This window comes from Spinacia oleracea, chromosome 3 (assembly GCF_020520425.1).
Source record: "Spinacia oleracea cultivar Varoflay chromosome 3, BTI_SOV_V1, whole genome shotgun sequence".
NCBI lineage: Eukaryota > Viridiplantae > Streptophyta > Magnoliopsida > Caryophyllales > Amaranthaceae > Spinacia > Spinacia oleracea.
The window spans coordinates 131550922-131558235 of NC_079489.1; the positions used below are offsets into that span (position 1 = coordinate 131550922).

Consider the following 7314-nt stretch of genomic DNA (forward strand, 5'->3'; position numbering starts at 1 on the left):
AATATTGTTCGTATCGGAAATGAATTCCGGAATCGGAAAATTTAATCGGAAGCGCATCGTACGAATAAGCATCGGACGAGGCCTGCCGGACGAGGCCCAGCACGAAGCCAGGCCATCGCCCAGCAAGCCAAGCGCGCCGCACAAACAGCCACGCCAGGCCCAGCGCAAGGCCATGCCCAGCAGGCTGCGCGCAGCGCGCAGCGCGCACAGCGCGCACAGCACGCGCAGCGCGCAGCGCGCGCGGGCGCTGAGTGGGCTGCTGCTCGCGCGCACGCATGAGGCCCATCGTGGCTGCCGTGCGTGTGTGTGCAAGTGTTTGTGTTCGTGCACGTTTCCTAAAACATGCAGAGTTCGGTTAATGATTAAATTCCTAATTCTATTTGATAAATTAATTAAATTAGAGTTCTTGTAGGATTCTAGGTTTAATTAATTTGTATCTGAATAGGATTTCGATTCCCTTTCCATACCGCTATAAATATGAGGCTAGGGCTCACAATTTATAACACAAGTTTCAAAGTATTCAAAGTGAGTTTTTGAGAGAAAATTCAGTCACACATTTGCCTATAAAGTGCCGAAAATAATAGTACCTTAAGGGCGATTCTAGTTGGTCAATCTTAAGGCGGATCCGGACGTGCTGTGGACTATCTACGGAGGGACGACACTTGGAGTCCTAAAGACTTGTTCTTGTTCGGTTCGGACGCAGCTAGGGAAGGCACGCAACAAAGAGTATGCATCTAATCTATGCTAAATGATTATGTGTAAATAATATGTTTTCCTGGGTTTATGGTTTTTCCGCATGATTTATGAATTGTCATATGTATCATAACCTAACAAATATGACCTATAACGACGCAATGAGCTTCAAATGTGCATAAATAGATTAGAATGAGTCTTAGAAAGTCAAAACTAAGCATATAAAACATTTAGTAAGTTTAAAATGAGTCCTTAGGTTCTTTATTTAAAATTTGGGAGCGAAAATGCTCATTTTAGCCTAAATATGACCTATAACGACCAAACAAGCCTTAAATGTGCATAAGTAGATTGGAATTAGTCTTGGAAACTTCAATCTAAGCATATTAATCATGTAAAAGGTTTAAAATAAGTCCTTAGGTTCTTTAGTTCAAAGTTGGGATTGAAAATGTCATTTTAGCCTAAATATGACCTATAACGACCCAATGAGCCTTAAATGTGCATAAATAGATTGGAATGAGTCTTAGAAAGTTAAAACTATGCATATTAAATGTATAATAAGTATAAAATGAGTTTTTAGGTTCTTTAGTTCAAATTTGGGAGCGAAAATGTCTCATTTAAGCCTAAATATGACCTATAACGACTAAACAAGCCTTAAATGTGCATAAGTAGATTGTAATAAGTCTTGGAAACTTAAAATTTAACATACTAATCATGTAAATCAGAAGAGAGGGTGCAAGAAAATGATGTGTAACAGAAGGAAAATAATTTCACCTGACTGACGAATCCGGTGTCAAGCATCCAATCAACAGGGATGTGAAAAGACTTGAATCTGTTGGCTGCTGATTCTTTTAGTCGCGACAGATTATAAACCCCGTGCTCTAATCTGTTTCAATTAGCATATCATGAAATTGCATTAGCTAGTTGAAATCAAAATGTTATACAGAATTGCAACAAAGAAAAAATGAACATGAAAAATGGATGTTTTACAGTACCATCCACATCAACAATTAATCCCACTCTTGAAGTTACTACATTTCCAATGTCTCCTAAAGCTGTTATGTTTCTTCTATCTCCTCCCCCTTGAACATTATTCTGTTGAACTCCACCTGTTCATCCAAGCACCGAGTCATCCTCTAAATTGATTCAACAGTAAATCCAAAATTGTGTAAACACACATTACAGGTTCTACATTGAACCAACTATTAATTCAAAGAAGGAATAATTGTTGGGAATAAGTCAACCTTTGTCCTATTTATTAATATTAAGTCTAACTTTTAATTATATTTGATTAAGTTAACCTTTTATATCAATTTACTTTTAACAAGTTGCATTACCGGTAACTGGCTAGTTTAATGATCAGCAGGTAAGCTTTCACTTTTCCCTCCAAAAATACATATACGTGGCATTAACTAATGACACATACCTTCCACTTCACAATTTCTTCACTTATAACACAAACATAGAAAAATAAAAATAAAATAAGGGTATTCAAAGTTTTGTCGCTCGACGCATTCAACAGTTTGGTAGATCGTTGTTCTCTGCAATTGCCATAACTGAGCTTACCTTCGTACCTTCCTCTTTATTGATGAAATCATCGAGGAAAATTGATAGAGACGCATCAATTCAAGGATTAAAGAGCAATTAATTCATTCTCCAAGAAAAATTCGCAGGTATGATTTGATAACCCTAATTTTTTGTATTATGAATTATGGGTTAGTTTTATTACTTTAAAATGCAATTTTCTTGAGTATAGGAATGAAATTCTTATTCTTGGGTAAATTTCGTTGTTGGTGGGAAGAATCATTAACAAAATTTCATAATTGAGTTGGGTTAATTGAATTGAATTGGGGCTCAATTGAAAATTGGAAACTGAAATTCGCTAATTTACCGGGTTAACTGAACTTTTTGAATTGAAGCAGTTGCTTAATTATTTTTTAGATAAAAGAGGTGTCATGAGGTGTATTTCTCACTGAAAGTTGAAAGTGGCTTAATTTCCCAACTTTTAGCCAAATTGCAATAAACAGAGCACTAAAAGAATACCCATAAAAATGTTTAAAGTGCAAATTTTATTAAAATGGGCTTATGGATTGCAATTGGAGTATTTAGTTTATGGGTTTCTTAGGAGTACTCTTCGTATCTCCTTTTGGACGTTGATTGTACAAGTGTTGCGATTGGTTTTCTGGAATTTTTCGGGAATCCATGGAAGATTGGGAAGTTTGTTACGATTTCAGTGATTATTGCCCTGCATTTTGGTTTCTTATTTTGGGTAGTAACAAACTTTATGGGCTAAAGCCCTTGTAGTAAAGTAATATCATCTTCTTGTGTGCTAAGATTAGTGCAATAATTTCAATTAATTACCAAACTTGTAAGTTGGATAAGTATCCAATTGTAAGCTGGAAGCTTAGTTTAGAGGATGGATTGAGGCAAATTTTCAATGACGAAGAAGTGGCTGAGATTGGTGAGCTCGTTGTAAAATGCAGGACTATTGAGTTATATGTGTTGCATTGTGATGATGAAATTGTGCATCTTGATACTGATCCTAAACATTCACAACCGATCACTCATCCTTCACCTTTTGTTGGTAATGCATAAAAATTAACACCAAAAAGGGCCCCACCTAAAGCTTTGATGCCACCGATTAGGAGTAGCCCAAGGAGACAATTTCAAACTACTGCTAGCAACACCAAAGATAACGTCACTCTTTCCTCTCCTTTAGAAAAAACACACACAGTAGCTTCCACATTATCCAAAAAAGATTATTTTTCCACGAAATATGTTGCCTCGTCCTCTTTGGTTGAACCATCCCTCCACAAACAAACAGAAAACCCTGATTTCAACACACAAGCTACACAAAACACCAATTTCCTATCTCAAAACACAAACTCAACCTATGACTCTAACATACCTTCGGATTATGAATGGGAAGATCCTAGGTCGGAGAGTCCTCTGAAGTATAATGAGTTGATTAGTGAGGACAGTGATGATGATCACGATCCGCTTTATGACCCTGACAGTGGGGTGTTGGTTCATGACAGTGAAGATGATGATCTAACTTATAAGGGGGAAGAGGGGTTAAATCTGGAGTTTGAAGAAGAAGAAGAGAATATGATTGAAGGAACAGATTTTATTGAGAATGAATCTAATGAGAGTGATGATGAGCTCAGAGTAGCTAGGGAAAGGTTTAAATCTTGCAATGTTCGGTTGCTTGAAATAGCCAATCAGGTGGAAAGGGAGGCCAAAGAGGGTAAGCTCGGGTCACAATCTTCACAACCTACAGAAACAACACCTTCACAATCTGGTTATTTAAGTGAATACGAAGACAGTGAAGATGATATTCATACTCCTCCTGATAGTGGAGATGAGTTTGATGAGAGAAGAAAGGGAAACAGGGGTTCACTTATGAGTTCAAACACCAATTTCTCAGTGTTTAAGTGGAAGGTTGGTCAAAGATTTCCTAACAGGGGTGAATTTAAAGCGGCAGTGGCTAAGTACGGCATTGTTCAAGGGAGAAATGTATACTTTGTTCTGAGCAACAAGAACAGGAGGGAAGAGTTAGGGGTTAGGTGTATAGAGGGGTGTCCTTTTTACCTATATGGTTCTTGGCACTCTAAGTTAGGTACTTTTTTAGTTAAGAGGGTGATGGACAACCACAATTGTCATAGAAACATGAAAAGAAATAGACAACTTAAATCATCTTGGGTTGCAAAGGAAATGTTAGAAGTGTTCAAAGCAAGGCCTCATTGGCCTGCTAAGGAGATCATGGAGGCAGTTAGGTTAGAAGTGTTCTCTACAGGTCTGTTGTTTGCTTCTCCACAGGTTGTCACCAAACTGCAACCATTCTTCTGTTTGTGGTCATTATCTTTATTTCTAGTGTATCTGTCATGTTGTTCTTGTTGGAAACAGGCCGTGATTTAAGTGACGAAGTATCCGACTTGAATAGGGAGGTTGAGTTATCTTGAATTTCAGCTGTAATTTAGGAATTGTCATGCTGTGCATTGGAGCATCCCTCACAGATATAGCAAATTCATTCCAAAGATCAATAACTACATGGCTACAGAAATAGCAGTTAGTTTTCTTTGTAAATGACCGAGATTCGAGAGCTGGCTATATAGGTCAGCATTCATTTTAGCTTTGGAGGTTAGCATTGAGATAGTTAAGGCAAAGAAACGCTACTGGCCTACTCAATGTACATGTTGTTGTAAGTTCCAAATTTTGGTGACTACATAAAATTGAGTTTTTTTTTTATTATGTGTTGCTTCTTATAGAGCTTTTGATACTATGACATAAATTAAGCGTAGGTAGGCTAACGAGTTAGTGTAATTGTATGTGTGAAATTGGAATTCCTCAGAGTGAATATCCATGATAATTTCGTTTAACATGTATATTGTACCATTATTAATATAATCCGAATAAGAGCTTATTGATCTGCTACCAGGTGCATATCTTTTTTTTTTTTGAACTACTAAAAATAATCTTTTGTACTGTTTTTTTAAACAAGGTATACCCAACCTCAGTTCAAACAACTGGTGTAGGAGTTGCGAGCTCTATGGGAAAAATAGGTGGAATGAACTACCCCTTTGTGGCAGTGAGTCTAGTTCACTACTGTCACCGAACTGCAGCCATTCTTAAGTCATTTCTGTCACCAAATTCTTTAGTCAGGTAGATACATTATATGTAGTGGTTCAGTTGACAAGAGACTTATCTACTCTCTCTTGTGCTCAATGCTTGGTGAAGCTAATCAGAATTTCAGAGGCTTCTGCCGTAATAGTCAGGGGTACAGAGTTTTGTATAGTAGTTGTTACATGAGGGCGTCAAAATCGCAGCCAGGCATGTATTATGAAATACATGCCATGGGCTTGTTTGTAATTTCCCAACCATTTTGAAATTGTTGAATAGTCAACCCCGTTTGCCAACTTGGATCCCGTTTGTAATATGAATACCATTTTAAAATATTTAGCACCATTTTTGTGATATTAATACCACTTTATAAAATTTAGTACAAAACGAGTACCATTTAAGGAAAATGGATTTCATTTAAAAAAAGTTTAGTACCATTTTTGTAATACCAATACCAACTCAGCAATGCCAAATCACCACCCCGTTTTACAAATTTACAATTCCGTTATACATTTCCCCCCAAAAATATTTTACATTTACATTTACCTTTTTATTTGGGGTTGGCATGTTTTTGCAAATACATGCCAGACATGTATTTGGACTTCCTTGTTGTTACATAAGATATGAGCTCTACCCCTTTTTCTTCCCATTAGATAAGACCCTAAACTAAACTTTGATGTAGGATGCCCACATTAGTAAGAAAATAAAAATGTAAGAAAACTTTGATGTTAGATATCCATTTTTTGCACAAACTGTGAACTTACCAACGTTAATAAGGAAAGAAAAATAAAGCTTCAGCTAGGCAAATTGTTATTCGAATAATAAGAAAACAAATGGTAACAAATTATCTCAAGTATGAAATTGCAATATTGCAGATACAATGTAGTCTAAAATACTAGACACCATACAGGGCCAAGAAGGTTTTCTCGTTCCTTGTACACTTCAGGACCTCGATACGCATTTCGTGAAGCTCGTTTTTCATCTCCAAATTATCCTTCTTCTAATGCAGTTTATGTATCTTAACATCTTTGATTTTTTTTCTCAACCTCAAAAGTTGATGTTGGAGAGTTTCCACAATATTACTCCCGTTAAACCACCTAATCATCTCGTATAGGGTATCCTACATCAAAACCCATTTTCAATTATACAACTAACACAACAATTTTACCAAAAAAGAACATTTAATTTAAAAAAATTAAGAAAATCAAATTTCAATTATGTCGTTACTAACAATGGACAACCAGATCTTCATTCCCAATTTTGGACCATTTTTTACCGTTCTCGCCTCTTCTACCTTCCTACATGTACAAAGTCTTCTCTCAACAACCTCAATTCTTAAACTCGAAGAAAACCCAGATCTAATAGACGACTGCTTCAGTAGCCACAAATTGCAATTACGAACTATATATTTATTAATATATACATATTATATATATGTAAAAATAAAAAGAAATAAACTGGAAACACAAGGAAAAGGTGGAAGTTTAATGGAGGAAAGGAAGAGGATGAAGTTTAAGCATTTAAGATAAAGGCAGTAGAGGAGGAAGAATAGAAAGATGAAGTCGGTAAAACTAATTAAAATAACAAAAGAAATCTAAAAATAAATAAAAACAACAAAAAAAAACATGACAGGTCACATTAGCATTGACACGTCATAGTTGTTACCCACTATAACCAGTTAAAATTTAAGACAACTTGATAAAAATAAATGGGTCTAAAAGGTTAACTTAATCAGATATAATTAAAAGTTAGACTTAATATTAATAAATGGGACAAAGGTTAACTTATTCCCGTCAATTATTCCTATAAAAGAATCCTACTATATATGTTTTAACCAAATAGTGCCAAGAAAAGGAGAAAAAAAAGAGAAAAAACCAGATGGTATAACTTCACATATAAATTTGTAGATGTAGAGCATTGTGATCTTAGTATACCTGCATAACAGATAGACATCCTTGTATATGTTTTCACAGGTTGTCACTGAGTCAGAGCATTGAGGAATTT

General features: G+C 35.9%; 1 long non-coding RNA gene across 1 annotated transcript; it reads right to left on the reverse strand.

Annotated features, from left to right (window-relative positions):
* Positions 1 to 6109: 6109 nt before the first annotated feature.
* LOC110780736 (uncharacterized) lies at positions 6110 to 6871 on the reverse strand. Its single transcript, XR_002531541.2, has 2 exons — positions 6542 to 6871; positions 6110 to 6430 (listed from the first exon to the last, which is right to left on the reverse strand). It is a non-coding gene; the product is annotated as an uncharacterized lncRNA (long non-coding RNA).
* Positions 6872 to 7314: the final 443 nt, after the last annotated feature.